Below are 15,645 nucleotides of genomic sequence, written 5' to 3' on the forward strand. Positions count from 1 at the left end.
TGGTGTCTCATAGACAAACAATCTTAACCAGGACCCAATAGTAAGCCAGCTGCCACTTATCAAAAGTTACTGCAGCATAATTTCTTTAAGAAAAAGGATGTGCTCCCTATTGTGGCTTGAGAGAAAGATCCATATCTACTGGAGACACTTGACCATCAGTAAACCAGCTGGGTTATAAGGTCTTGATAAAATTCATTTACACTGATCCTGAACCTGCTTCATTCAGTCTTCTCTTGGTTCTCATAGTACATTTTGTTGTTTAGCACACCAAAATGGAGTATTTTCAGCCACCAAACAAACCCTGGAAACATCAAGCCTTGTCTCTATTGATTAGTTCTAGAATTTGGAAAGTATACCTTATTCTTTATTGTAAAGAATATATCTTTTTAAAAAAAATGTTTATTTATTTTTGAATAGGAGAGTGGGGGAGGGGCATGTGTATAAAGAGGCAAAGAACCTCAAGCAGGATCTGTGCTGACAGCACAGATGAGGGGCTGGAACTCAGGAACTGTGAGATAATGACCTGAGCCGTAGTCAAGAATCAGATGCTTAACCAATTGAGAGACCCAGGCTCCCCAAGAATATATCTTAATATGCCCCACATCAACACATACTTGGAAACTTCACCAAATGGCAAGCCCCTTAATTTGTTTTAGCCAATCTTTCACCACTGGTACACTTACAGTAACCATCTAAAATACTTCTTTTCTTATACCTTAGGATGCAGAGGTAAAAACAAAAGAAAGAGGATATGATACCGTAATATTGTTGCTTAGAGACATATATTTTTGATTTTTGGTCATTCAAGTGACCAAAATATATTTCTTTGTATATATTTGGTCTTTTGCCACTATTTCTGGCTCACTGCTCTTCAAACCCTTTGAATTTCTTAGGTGTTGAGGGTAACAAAGTGGCTTTTGTTACGTTAATGAATGTGGTTTTAGATTCCACCCAAGGCCTGAGGCTGGTTGCCAGGAGGACCAACCATGTGATTAGAGGGGTGGAACTTTCCCTCCCATCCCTGACTTCCAGGGAGGGGAGAGGAGCTGGCAGTTGAATCAGCCAGTGGCCAATAATGTTGTCAATCACGACTATGCAAGGAAGGATCCATAGAAATCCATAAATTTGAAGAGTTTCAGAGTTGATAAACACCTGGAGATGTGGTGAGAGTGGTGCACCTGGAGAGGGCATGGAAACCCCATGCTCTTTCCCCATATCTCATTCTGTGTATCTCTTCATCTAGCTGTTGATGCATACCCTTTATCGTATCTTTTAATAAACTGGTAAACTTAAGTGTTTCCATGAATTCTGTGAACAACTCTAGCAAATTAATCAAATTGCCAACTCCTGTGCTTATAATCAAACCTAAGGGAGGAGGTTGGTGGAACCTCCAATCTATAGCTAGTTGGTCAGAAGCACAAGTAAGATTCCTGTGCCTGTGACTGTCTTCTGTTGCCAGGGTGGGAAGCAGTCTGTAGGACTGAAACTTTAACCTATAGAATCTGATGCTATTTTGGGGTAAATGGTGTCAAATTGAGTTGAACTTGAACATCCTGCTGGTGTCCAAGGATAACTTGGTGTCATATGTGAGACAACACCTCCTTCCATATTGGAATTGAGTCTGGGAATACTTAAAGAATGCCAAACTGTCAACAGACAATCTATCGTTCAACTGTAAATTTTTCAGGGGCAGAGGCATTTTTCTAAATGTGTGTGCAGTCTTTAGCAAATACACAAATGAATGAATGAATGAATGAATGAACGGATGAATTGTTGCCTAGATCAGTTTGTTCACAATGACACTTAAGCTTTAAGCATTCTTGGAGACAAACAGTGACTCATTCTTCTAGATTGCCTTTATCATAACAGATATACAGCTTTTGAGTCAATGTTTACCAGTGTAACAACTAAATGACTCAATCCATGACACCTCAAGGCCTGTGAGAAAGCCAAGATGATTTTACTGTCACCTTGACATTTTGTCAATGTCTGTGATTACAAGGCATGTGGGTCAACAATTGAGTTGCAGATTCATTCTCTCCATCAAGGGATTTCACATTTAATTAAGTTAAAAAACCATTGGACCTGAACTCAATTCTTGTTACCTTACCTTACCTTACCTTACCTTACCTTACCTTACCTTACCTTGCCTTACCTTACCCTGCCTTACCTTACCATACCTTTGACTGGTTGAAATGGACTTTAAGCATTGGGGTTGCATTTAATAGCATATCTAACTTCATCATGTTGCCAAATTTCTGGACATTTCTAGAATTGGGAACTTGCTATTTCTCAGTTTCTCATTAAACTAATTATTTGTTCTGCCTTCCATTTTGCTTCTTTATCACATACTCTTCAGTGAGTTGGATTAAAACAGCATATTTTTTTTCTGAGATTGCAGTTTCTTCTTTTTCTATTTGTTCATTTGCTTATTCAAAAAATGTTTGTTGACAATCTGCTATATACCAGGCATTATTATTAGCAGCTATGAAGATTAACAGATTTTTGACAATAAAGCTATTCCAGTGAGAAGTGGTAACATGTCAATAAATGAATAATTAAAAATATTAAAAATAGCATATCAGATAGTTATACATCCTGTGAAGGGATTTAATTTAGGTAATGGGATAAGGAGTAGCCTTATATTAGTTATCCAGAATAATCTCTATAGAGCATTAAATACATTTTTCAAGGAATATGAAGTAAACAAAGGAAGAAATTGTAAAGATAGAGGGAAGAAACATTCAGAGCGACCAGGTAACACAGGGGTTGGCAAACTTTTTCTATTAAAAGATCAAATATTTTAGGCTTGTGAAGCTCTCTGTCATGACAAAAAACTCATTGTAGCACAAAATTAGCCACATCAAAAAATACAAATGAAGGGATGTCACTTTGTTTCAATAAAACTTTATTTACAAAATCAGGTGGTAGGCTGGATTTGGCTCTGAGACTATATAGTCTGTGAACTCTTGTGCTTATACAAAGGCCTCAAATTGTAAACAAACTGGACATGTTTGAACTCAAAGAGTGGCATGCTTGCAACCTGATGGATAGGGTGAAAAGCGCTAGGAAATAAAGTGGGAGACGCAGGCAGTGTCGGGGTCATATAGAAGAAAATTAAAGCCAAGAGAGTGGATCATATTTTAAGGTTACGATAAAATGTGAATTTGGCTACAAATTCTTGCTGTCCATCTGTCCCTACATCATTTTGTGCATTCTGGGTGCCCTTCCAATCTGATTTTGGGCTTGAACAGCTCTTATGCACTGGGACTAGTGTTCATTTTTCCTTTTAGAAAGGCTTTTCTTCTATAAACGTCCAAGTTCACTCTTATTAAAACTATGCTGGCAGTACAGAAAGATGATGGTGACTTAGACTTGGTGATGTCGGAGTGATTATGAAGATTTGGAACACATTTTGGGTGTGGTTTCAACAGAATATCGCAAAGGGTTGAATGTTGGGAGTGAAGAAACGAGAAATCTGGGATCACGTGTCAATGTCATAATCAATGTGGTAGAATGGTGGTATTGGACAGTGAGATAGGGAAAGTCTGAGGATCAATTATCTCTGAAGTCATTGACAATTGAGCAGTTTGTTCTGGCCCATTTCAGTATAAGGATCAACATGATACCTAGACTGCAAAGAGATATCTAGTTTCATGGCTATTTTAGTCTTTCTGCTTAAGAAATCAAACCTATGTCTTTTGGGTCTTTACTTGAAGTTGACAAATTTAGTATAATACCTAGCATCACCAAGAAAATAATATTAAGTTATAACAAATGGAACAGTTAAGAGAGAACAGATACAGAGGCCAAAAATGAGAAACACCCTTCAGAACTAGACCCAATATTTTTGGTCACTGTAAATCGGGCTTCACTCCTATTTTGGGCAAAACCCATCCTGTATCTTAACTGAATATATCTTTGGGGAATGAAAATGTTCTCTCCTCTTAAAAGTACTAGACAGGGGCACCTGCGTGACTCAGAGAATTAAGCATCCAGCTCTTGGTTTTGGCTCAGGTCATGAACACACGGTTCTTGGGTTCGAGCCCCATAATGGGCTCCATGCTCTCAGTCTGGAGCCTGCTTGGGATTCTCTCTCTCTCTCTTTTTCTCTTTGCCTCTCTCTCACTCTCTCTCTCTCTCAAAATAAATAAATAAACTTTAAAAAAACAAGTGCTAGAGATGGAAAAGCACCATATTTAGAGTTGAGCAGGTGAGAGGTACATCCTCACTCCACCATTAACTAACTCTGATCTTAGACAAGTTATAGAGCATCCCCCTCAGTTTTCCTCTCTCTATATGGTAAAATTTAACAGTCTTTATGCAAAAGCCTTCTTAGAAGATTTAATTGGTTTAGATTAGTGTCACTTTTATTAGATAGTGTTTATGATCAATTAGTATAAAATCATTGCCTTGAGAGGTGTTCACAATCAGGCTTGTGTTCCATTGCTGACTCCAACTCTACCATTTTCTTTCTTTTGTATTGCCTTTCAGCCACAGACGTTTTGGAGTTTCTTCCTTTTTTTTTTTTTCTCTCTGTCTGTTTCTGGAATATACCTTTGTGACCCTTATTTGAGACTTTGCATTTACCCAACTTCATTTTCACATGGCCTAATCCTGCCTGATCTATAAGATGCCAGCTTAAATGTCACCTACTCAAAAAGATATTCATTTCCAGGATTTTTTTTTCATAGAATTTAAACCTCAACTTGCTATTTAATCTACTTAATGTTACTATCTTTCTTCCCTACTAGAACATAAGCTTCATGAGACCAAAGACATTTCTCTTTTTTATCAAAAACCAAGCCTAACACACCGTCTGACATAAACAGAAACTCAGTAATTGTTAGATTGCAAGTGAGTTAATTAGTCCCACCATTTTCAGTAGAGGACTTGGCACCATAAATAACAGTTAATATTATTATCATTTTTATTATGGTTTCATTTTGAGAAAAGATTTCTGAATTTCTCAGTAGTCCTCTGCTTTAAATAGACTGTCAAGGAAAAATCTCTCAAATAAGCTTTTCTGAATTTTTCCAGCTTATCAAAAATGGCCCCAATGGAACTGTCTTCCTCTGTAACAGAACCAATTAGTCTAAGAAGCTTTGGTTTGACTGAGAGGTGTTCCAGTTACAACCACTTCTGCAATTAAGCTTCTTTAGATGTCTGGGCCTTGATTTGCATTTTTCTGGCACAGACATTTGCCCTGTAGTCCCTTGCATAACTATAGGACAAATTGCCACTAATTCACTCCATTTTTATTTCTTTCAGCCTTTTCCTCCCTTCTTCCCTTCCTTCTTTCCTTTCATTATTCTTTCCTCTATTATTTCCTGCCCTTCTGTATTCCTGCTTTCAGTCAGCTCCCAATTAGGCACTGCTGTAAATGCTGGAGGTACAAGACAGAAAACACCCTACATTAATGAAACTCACACTCAAGTCTAGAAGATAGGGAATAAATAAGTGAACAGATAAGTGAGCAATCTGTGGAACTGTGTTTGTGAAAAACATTCCAGTCCATGGTGGCAGGAAATGCAAATGCCCTGAGACAGCAATTCACTTAACATGTTTACAGTGAGTAAAGGATATGGCTTTGTAAGTGCGGAAGTTGTTGGAAGTGACATTTGAAGATTAGCCAGCAGTAAGACCATTACAACCCCTATATTTTACCCTAAATACACAGAAAAAGTTTGAAGAGTTTTGACAGGATAATGACTTGATCTGATTTACATTTTGACAGGATTTTTTCTGCCTTGTGTGAACCACAGAATGTAGGGGGTCAAAGGTAGAAACAGGAAAATGAGACAGGGGGCTCCTGTTGTAGCCCAGGTGGGAGATGATGATGGTCTGGAATGTAGTGTAATAATAAAAACAGTGAGCCTTGGGATATATTTTCAAGGTGAGGCCAACAGTGTTTGCTTGTGGTTTAGTTATAGTGTGTGAGGAAATCAAGCATGGTTCTACAGTTTTTTGTTTTTTTGTTGTTTGTTTTTCTAAGCAGTGTGGTAAATAGTAATGCTATTCATTTAGAAGGGGAAGAATAAGTTAGGATAGAAAATCTAGAGTTCAGTGTTGACATGGTAAGTTTGAGGTGTATCAAAGATTTACACTTCTATATGAATCCAGAGTTCAGGAGAAAGATGGCGTTCAGCTATAAATTTAAGAGTCATCTGTATAGCAATGATGATGTTCAAATCCATGGCTTCAATAAAGTCACAAAGGGTATAGGTGTAGTTGGGGAAAAGCCAGAATATTGATTTGGGGGTGCTCCCAAATCGGGAAAGAAATGGTACTCAATCAAAGGGAATAAGACAGGAGCCATGAGATTAGAGGCAAACCAAGAGCGATTTTCTGTCATGGTAAGGGGATAAATATGGAGGGTAAATGCAGGAGGAGAGACCACTTGATGGTTTTATTTCTCCCTAGGTTCTATCTAACCATTCTGCCCTCCTGTTGACTACACAAGTACTATGGCCAATTGACCTTGTGGTAGATTCCATGTTCACTACCAAAATGGTATGTTGATAAAGACCCAGTCATCTGTCAACTTCATCTGACACCCCTTTTCATCACATCTCACATAAGAAAATATGATACCATTTTGGACAACTGGATGTATTACCTCTTCTATAAGTTGGCGATAGCATTTACTTATTTTTGTAACTAATCCTATGTTAGTCCAATGAAATGATGCATCTTAAAGCTCTTTGAACATTATACAGTGCTCTATTAATGCCAGAATTCTTTGCTATTATTTGTAAAAGAAGCCAATGGTAGTGAGGAAAGACAAAGAGAAGAAAACAATAATGTTTGGTTTGTTTCTTTTTTGATTTAGAATGAATCACTGGGTGTATTTAGTTTCTGTTCCTTTACTTTAACATGAGTTTTCAACTTTGCTACTCATAAGTTTAAGTCTTATAAAGTGTTTCCTGCTGAAATGCCATGCTGACTGTTATTCAGCAGCAAATAAATATTGCTGTCCTCACTAATTTGAAACAGTATGAGTTTTAAACTTCTAGCTGTGGGAGATTTATTAAGATTACAGTTTTCATCACCATCCCTTCAAGTCCATCAAGATAGGTCAAAGCTGTATAATTTAAAAAAAAAAAATAACGGCAATTTCCATTCTTTTTAGACTATGCTTTCTGAGCCAGCAATATCGTTAGAAACACAGGCTTGCAGTAAATGAAATACATATCCACCTACTTCGTAAATATTTTAACCTGACCTCCGTTTTTGGATTAAAAAAAAAGTTGACCATTTCATTTCATTGTAGGGATGAAAGCAAAATAGTTCTTTTTACAAAGTAAAAAGGCCTACCTCCTACACATAAAATTATTTTTGTACTTTCCTTTTAAATAGTTATAATAGATGAGTTAAAATGAAAATAAGTAACCCTGCCATTCACTCTGAAATGAAGAATATTGGCAAGGAACTCTTTTTTAATTATTGTAATTTTCTAAGTATCATTTCAATGAATTGCCCAATTACTATATTTATTGATTTAGAGTAATTGATTAAATGGTCAATAACCGGGGCCATTTTATTCTAAGTTCATTAATGCTCATGCAAAATGAGGTTTGAAAATACTTTAATGATTATTATGGTCAATGCATAGAAATATCTTGAGAAAAATTCTAGACTGTTTGAAGAAATATGATTTATGGAACAACAGCCAGAATTTGAAATGACCCCTCTCTTGTTGGATAGATTAAATTAAATTAACACTCAAGTGAGTTAGTACCTTGCCTAATAGACTAGTCATGATCATGAAATTTTGAGAGCAAATTGTATCATTATATAACAAATCCAATTTTAAAGGCATTAATTGACTCATTTTTTCTAAGATACTACAATGAATGCTTTTATAAGAAAAAATAATAGCTCCTCCACAGCTAGTAACCAATTAAATAATCCAGTTACTCTTGCTATGCATAGGTTTTCAGTCAATATTTATTCAGTGAGTTAATATATCTATTATATAAGTCTAAATTTCCAAGTTAGAATAATCTACTTTTAGTGATTTTTGCATATTTATGCATAGCAATGTTTTCAAGAAAATCACCTTAGGTACTTTGTAAAAGGTAATTCCTCAGTTGTACTAATAAGACTTGGCAGAAAGTTATCAATTATGAAGTTTCATTTTTACCCATGTATTCTTTCCCTCTGGGGAAAAAAAAGTTGGGGTGCCTGGATGGCTCAGTCAGTTGAGTATCCGACTCTGATTTCAGGTCAGGTCATGATCCCAGGGCTGTGGGGTCAAGCCCCGCATCAGTCTCTGCACGGAGAGTGGAACCTGCTGGGATTCTCTCTTTCTCTCCGTCTGCCCCTCTCCTCTGCACTCTCTCTCTCTCTCTCTAAAAATAAAAATTAAATAAAGTTTGTTTTTTTCTTCTCATTTTTGAAATAGCTTAGGAAAATAGAAAAAGCACTGAACCATTTTTGTCACTTGTGATCCCAAACAAATCACTTAATTTTTTATGGCTTCTTTTCTGCCCCCTGGAAAGTAATTAAGATGGTTTAAATATATGTGATCAAACTCCTCACACTCATTACACTTTTGCTTACTTTCATGAATTGCTCCATAAATTCAAGATATGAATATGGTAGCATAGTTTTCTATGTAATTGCTAAAGCCCCCTCATACCTTTGAAGCCAAAAATCGAATACTGCCCTTTTGAAATGCTCTACACTTCCTTTAACTCTTTAAGAACACTGGGGATTTACTTGGTCAGAGTTACTTCGGAGGCCAGGCAGACAAGAAAGCAGGATGTGGACACATCTCCATTGTTTCTGACGATCACAGAGAGTCAATGTTGAAGACTCATAGTGTCTCGTCCCTTGAACATTGTCCAGCCTTTTGGGGTGCCAAGTCTTGAGTGCCACTGCTGGGCCACACACACAGGCTCGGAATCTCTCCCTGTCTCTCTTTCTTCCTCACTTTGTTATTTCTCATCCTTATTCTTCCTCAAAATACAACATCTTGACCTGATGTCTGGGTCGAGGGAGCTTCTTAGCCCAGCTGTGCTGGATGCCAGCTCTATTCTCCACCTTAGCCCCTTAGGTCATTGTTTGAGTCTGGGTTACTGGCTCAGTTTTCTTTATTCAGCATATTTTATTTTAGGATACTCTCACTGAGTCTTGGTCAAGTTTATCCTTCTTGACTCCAATTTTGTATCCTGGGAAGCAAGAGATTATGCCCTGTCTCTTAGAATGTCCTGAGCTCTGAATCAAAATAAGCTATCTGTAAGGTAGGGATCTCAAGCAAACTTGTCCAAAATTCCCACAACCGAACTACAGGACATTAACTTTGTATCCACACTAGTACTGGTGATATTAACTACACTGGAAGATTTACTTCAAGGCACTCTTAGTCATCACCATGGTCATAGAAGATGTGGCCTTTTAAGTAATCCCTTCAATAGGCGATTTATTTGAATCTTTCCCTACACAGGTCTCATGAGAATAATGTACATCAAGACATTGTAAATTTAAAATGTTAGGCTTAATAAGGTAATTCAACTTCTCTACACACATATTCCCAAATGGTATGGTGCACATGAAGAAATAAGTTCTTTAGTCAATGTTCTTTTCATTTGCAAATGTGCATATGGAATCTACAAGTACAGAAAATGATTGCTTTGTAACATTTAAAAGATGGAATATATATCTAATCTTATTTATGTCATGATGAGTAGTATTTTAGTTTTTAAATCAATTAAATTTATCAATATGAATTGAATTAAATTAAATATTAAGTTAGGAGTGCCTGGGTGAGTCAGTCAGTTAAGCATCCAACTCTTAATTTTGGCTCAGGTCATGATCTCACAGTTTCATGAGTTTGAGCCCCACATTTGGCTCTGCACTGACCACATGGACCCTGCTTGGAACTTTCCCTCTCTTTCTGCCCCTACCCTGCTCGTGTGCTCTGTCTCTCTTGAAATAAATAAAAAGTATATATATATATATATATATATATATATATATATATATATATATATATAAAATTTTATATATATATATATATTTATATATATATATATATTTATATATATATATATAAAATTTTATAATATATAAAATTAAATATCAAATATGTATTTTAAAACAATTATTTTCTTGGTGCACTGAATTTAATGATTTTTTTTTTTTCATTTCAGAAAGGTACTAAATAATTCTTACAGAACATTAAAAAAAATGGGTTAGGGGCACCTGGGTGGTTCAGTCAGTTAAGCCTCCAACCTTGGCTCAGGTCATATCGTGGTTTGTAAGTTCAAGCCCTGCGTCCAGCTCTATGTTGATAACTCAGAGCCTGGAGCATGTTTAGGATTTTGTGTCTCCCTCTCTCTCTGCCCCTCCCCTGCTCATGATCTGTCTCTCTCTCTCTCTATCAAAGATAAATAAACACTAAAAAAAAAAAAAATGAAATCCGAACCAATCAAAACTATCAGTATTCTAATTCTAATAAGTGGACTTTAAAACAAACACCCAAAGTTACTTCTTTTCTTTGAGTAATGATAGTACTTGAAAGCAACTCACAATTGACTATTTTCTGTGTGGCTTAAAAATACTAGTGAGGAGAATAATAACTATTTTGCTACTGAACATATATGATGGTAGCTTCATCCCCATATTGGAAAGTACCCCTCAGGACATTACAGCTTCATCCTACTATGCTTTCCCACCCTAATTTTTCACCCACTCTTTCTTTTTAATTTTTCTTTTTAAGAATATGCTCGTTACTGTAGCTCTGAGTGAAAGTATACCAGCTAACCTTAGTCTAATCCTTTCACTATGTGCTCTTTTTGTTTCTAGCATTTGAATGAGATAAATTTCTACCACAGACTATGTATCTCTCAGGATGTGGCAAGAAGTATTCCAGGGGATTCCAAGAGGCTTGTGAGGGCAGGACATGTATAAAGACTTTAAATGATTAGCTGAATCTCTCAAGTCTTCTTGGAAAAGAGCCACCTTCCCCTGCTTGCTTTATTATACCTTCTTTTCTGTCCAAAGTTTAAAATATGGCCCCCTTTCCCAGACTTCCTTCTGTATCTGATACCCAGTATAGAATGTTGCAAAGTATGAAGTGGCATTGAACCAAAGGATTCAATTTGAATTCTTATCCCAATATTTACTACCTCATGATTTTAGGTGGGTTTACCTTCGGTCTCATCTCATTATATGGTGTTACTACTCCCTCATATGTTGCTACCCCCTTGGATAGCACCTCCTCATTACGTGATGTTCGTACATTTATTGTGAAAATCTTTTTCAAGTTTATTTATTTATCTTTTTGAGAGAGATAGGAAATCAGTGGCGGAGGGGCAGAGAGAGAGAAAGAGAGAATACCAAGTAGGCTCCACACTGTCAGCACAGAGCCTGATGCAGAGCTCGAACTCACAAGCCATGAGATCATGACCTGAGCTGACACCACAAGTCAGACTCTTAACTCACTGAGCCACCCAAGCACCCCTGTGAAAATTTTTATCAAAGATCTTACCTGGTTCGTGGTTAATGTTCCATGATGTTAGCTGAACAAAAATAGGTGTTGGTGAATAGGTGTATTAATGAAGTTGGCTACATTAAAAAAGAAATTGATTCTATTGTGATTTTTGATAAGTTTCTAAGTACTTATCTTGCTGAATTTTAGGTCCCTTCGAACGTATTGATTTATTCATCAAGCATTTCCTATGTGTTTAGTGTTTATAACATTGTGCTAAGTATCATGGCAAAGGGGACTCAGACTGGAAAAGTAGGTATGAGACCTTGTTTCTTCTCGTTTGTTTAGCTTTACCTCTTCTTTTCTCCCAGACCTTTTGTGCTCAATTAGTTCTATTTCCGTGGCTAATAACAATTTTAGCTTATGGACTATGTTTCTTTCACCCAAGGTTTTATCAAGTAATGCATTCTCAATAAGTATTTATTAAAAGAAGGACTAATTGAATAAAACACGAAGAGTTTAAGAGTGTTGCTGATTTAACAATGATGTTAACAATGGATGGGAACTTCACGTTGACTTAACAATGGATGTGCACAGATCCCCAAGCAGAGCTGGTGGGTCTCAAGATTTCTTACCCAAAATGCCTGAGACTTTTTCTCTGCCAGGAGTTTTGGCATCCAATTCCATCAATCACAAATTGAGCATCATCTTTTAGAATAAAGACACCTGAGAGGGAATTGAAGGCTACCATTCTTCTTGCATCAATATAAGCTAATGATTTTGTGTGCATTTGCTTCCCCAAGCTCTAGGCTCCAGAAGTATTGGTTGTAATTAAAATAAAATTAGTTTGTTTTCCTCCCATACCTAAGTAAGCTTAGCTGCACCAATTCAATGGGAGTCTGGGGAGGAGATTAAAACTCATTTGAGATCCTTGAAGGGATTGCATGCACTTTTCAGTGAGCCTGAGTGGGGTACTACATTTGATTGATGAAAGCTAATTGAAAATATTTTGTAAAATAGATTTTCCCAACCTGGCATGAGAACCTGATTACCAATAAGAACATTGGATACATGAAAAATGAAAATATGTTCCGGACTTCTAGTTACTATGGATTGTTTTGAATAGGTCTTTTCTGTAATTTTATTTTTTCCTAACACAGTGATACAGTTATATTGTGTGTTATGAGACGGGGCAATATATGTTACAAAATTGTTAATAAAAAAAAAAAAAGGAAAACCAGTGGTTAATCAAATAGTTATTTATTGCCTAACAACTGCTGAAAAGTTTCACATTATCTCCTTTAGTTCTTACCAAGTCCTTATGAGGTTAGTAATACTAACACTATTCTGTAGACAAGGAAAGGGACCTGGGGAGGAGATAAAGCCAATAAATGACAGAGCCGGAAGTTGAAACTGGGTCTCTCAGTGAACTTCAGCATTGTCCCATTGCACTGTACCCATATTAATCTATCCATCACAGATAAGTGTGTCCTGTCCCTGTGTCCAGCACGGTGCCTAGGTAGAGTAGTGGACAGTGCAGACATTCTTGTTCTGGTCTCATAGAGTGTAGAACCCCATGGAAGGAGAGAAATTACACAAATAAACACAGAAATAAATATGTACTTACATGTTGGCGTCTATTATTTGACATAAAAAGATAGGTATGATGAGAGAGAAAAAAATGGATGCAACTTAAATTAAATGATGTAATGATGAGGTTGGAGTGGTCAAGAAAGGTTTCCTGCTGGTCTAATGGTGGAGGCAGCGTCTGGGTGGGGTCTTATTGGGAGCATATGATGTAGACAGACTAAAGGAAAAGAAAGGATTTGTAAAAGGACAAATGTTTTAAAAATCCATGAGACAAAAAGGAGCTTGGTTCTCTCTAGAGATTGTGAAATTAGTCTGGGCGGGCTGTGCATGTGCTTGGTCATTGAACTGGCTGCAACATCAAAGTAAAAGGGTTTTAGAGATCCTGCTGAACTTGTCTGCCAAGCCGTTGTCTGGATGCCCTTATACCTTAAAGTTAAAGCAGTTGACGCTGACTCACTCCCACCTCACCTCCCTTTGGTAAGCAATGCTATTTACCTAAATTTCCTGGATGTTTTCTCTTACAGACATCTTCAAAGCTTTCCAGGGGCTTATCTATAGTTTTCTCCCAGCTGGAAAAGGAACAGATAAACTCTGAGTTCCACCAAATGGATTTATGATCCACTAAGCTTTTGGAAAATGTCTATCTCATGGATTACATTCTGTAGAATATGTGTTTATACTTCATCTCATATTTTCCATGGAAAAATCAGTTTGGAAAACACTTCATACTATACCATCCTCTGAGATCAGGGTCTCTAGTAAAATATGTAAAAAAAAAAAATTAATAGACAAAAACTGATCAAAGTTTCAACAAATATCATGCTTAATTTTCTTCAACACAGCATTTCTCAAACTCATTTGATCATGGAAAACTTTTCTGTTGCTGTTGAGGTGACCTTCCAACCCATTGTTTGGGAAAAGCAGCTTCAACTCCATCACTTAAACCTTAATACATAGAACTCTCTCTAAGGAAGGCATTTTGCTTCTTAAATTACAACTAGACCAAATCAGACATGGGTAAGCAGCTAATAATTCAACCACATTGATATTTTGTTGGCATGTAATCAAATCAATTTACATGGCACTGAAAAGCTACTCATGTGCTTAAACTCATCTCTTAATTTTGTATTATTTTAATTGACCCAGTATTAATTGATTTGGGGGAAACCAATCCTATCAGAGAGAAAATTTGTATATGTATTTCATTTCAAAGTCTCCCTAAAAGTAGATCCTAAGTATAACAATCAAAAATAGGGGCGCCTGGGTGGGGCAGTCGGTTAAGCGTCCGACTTCAGCCAGGTCACTATCTCACGGTCCGTGAGTTCGAGCCCCGCGTCGGGCTCTGGGCTGATGGCTCAGAGCCTGGAGCCTGTTTCCAATTCTGTGTCTCCCTCTCTCTCTGCCCCTCCCCCGTTCATGCTCTGTCTCTCTCTGTCCCAAAAATAAATGAACGTTGAAAAAAAAATATATCTTTGTATATTTTTAGTATCTATACTCAACACACATTTTTGAATTAATATTCTCTCTTATCCTAACATTTTGAGGAATTAACAGTCTTTAATAAATTAAGATAAATATATCAATCTGTAAATTAATTCCAATTCTTAATTATGTCTTCTGAATCCTATTTTCTTCCCTTAGCCATAGGTACACTTATATTTTAAAGATTTTCTTGAAGTGTATTAATATATCTCACTTTTATATTAAAAGTTTACTCTCTTGCAAAGTCATGGAGTCTCAGGATCAAATGAACTTGGTAATACTTGCTTTGTTTTGTTCATTATATCTTGAGGTGCCCCCTAGGTTGCCCTGGACTTCATACACTCCATGCTGGGATCATCTGTTCTTTTTTATAATTTGAAGTTTCCAGCTCTTTTTTTTTTTTCCTCTCAAATTTGTTTTGAAGTAAAAATACCATCATTTTGAAACACTTGGAGAAATGATAGTTCTTGATGCACTTTCTCTTTACTTCTATCAGAATTAATTATTGTAATTTTTTTTCTGATCCATATTTGAGTGAAGCAATTAATATTTCTTGAGACACGAGCAAATACCTACTCAAGGATGTTTCAGAACTCTTCCTAATACTAAAAAATAACATAGACATAAATCCGGAGCCCCAAAGTAACTTGCATAATATCACACAGCTAAGAGAGGCAGAGCCCTGCTTGGAATTTAGGTTTTCCTGAGTACAAGTATGTGCTCATTGTTTTCTACCACAAAACCTAATTTCATTAATAAAATTCCAAGGATGACTGGCTTGGTTGTAACCCATGCAAATGTTACCTGTCATGATTTTCCAGATGTTTCTTTAATAAAATTAGCACCCAATGGCTAAATGTTATGCCAGTATGAGTATGTATATGAAGAAGGGAAAAAATAGCTTTTATTTTAGAAAGACAAGACATCACTGTTATCAACAGATAGTAGCTAATGGCTAAATATGAAAATTTGTGTTTTGAGGCAAAATGCATTTGGATTGTTTAGCTGATTTTTTTTCCTATTCACTATAGGTTGCCATACTGATTTCTAACTAGATGGATGCCCCTCTGTGTGTGTGTGTGTGTGTGTGTGTGTGTGTGTGTGTGTGTGTAAGATAGACAAAATTTGTCATCAGA

The sequence above is a fragment of the Felis catus genome, chromosome B3 (genome assembly GCF_018350175.1).
Source record: "Felis catus isolate Fca126 chromosome B3, F.catus_Fca126_mat1.0, whole genome shotgun sequence".
NCBI classification, from domain to species: Eukaryota; Metazoa; Chordata; class Mammalia; order Carnivora; family Felidae; genus Felis; species Felis catus.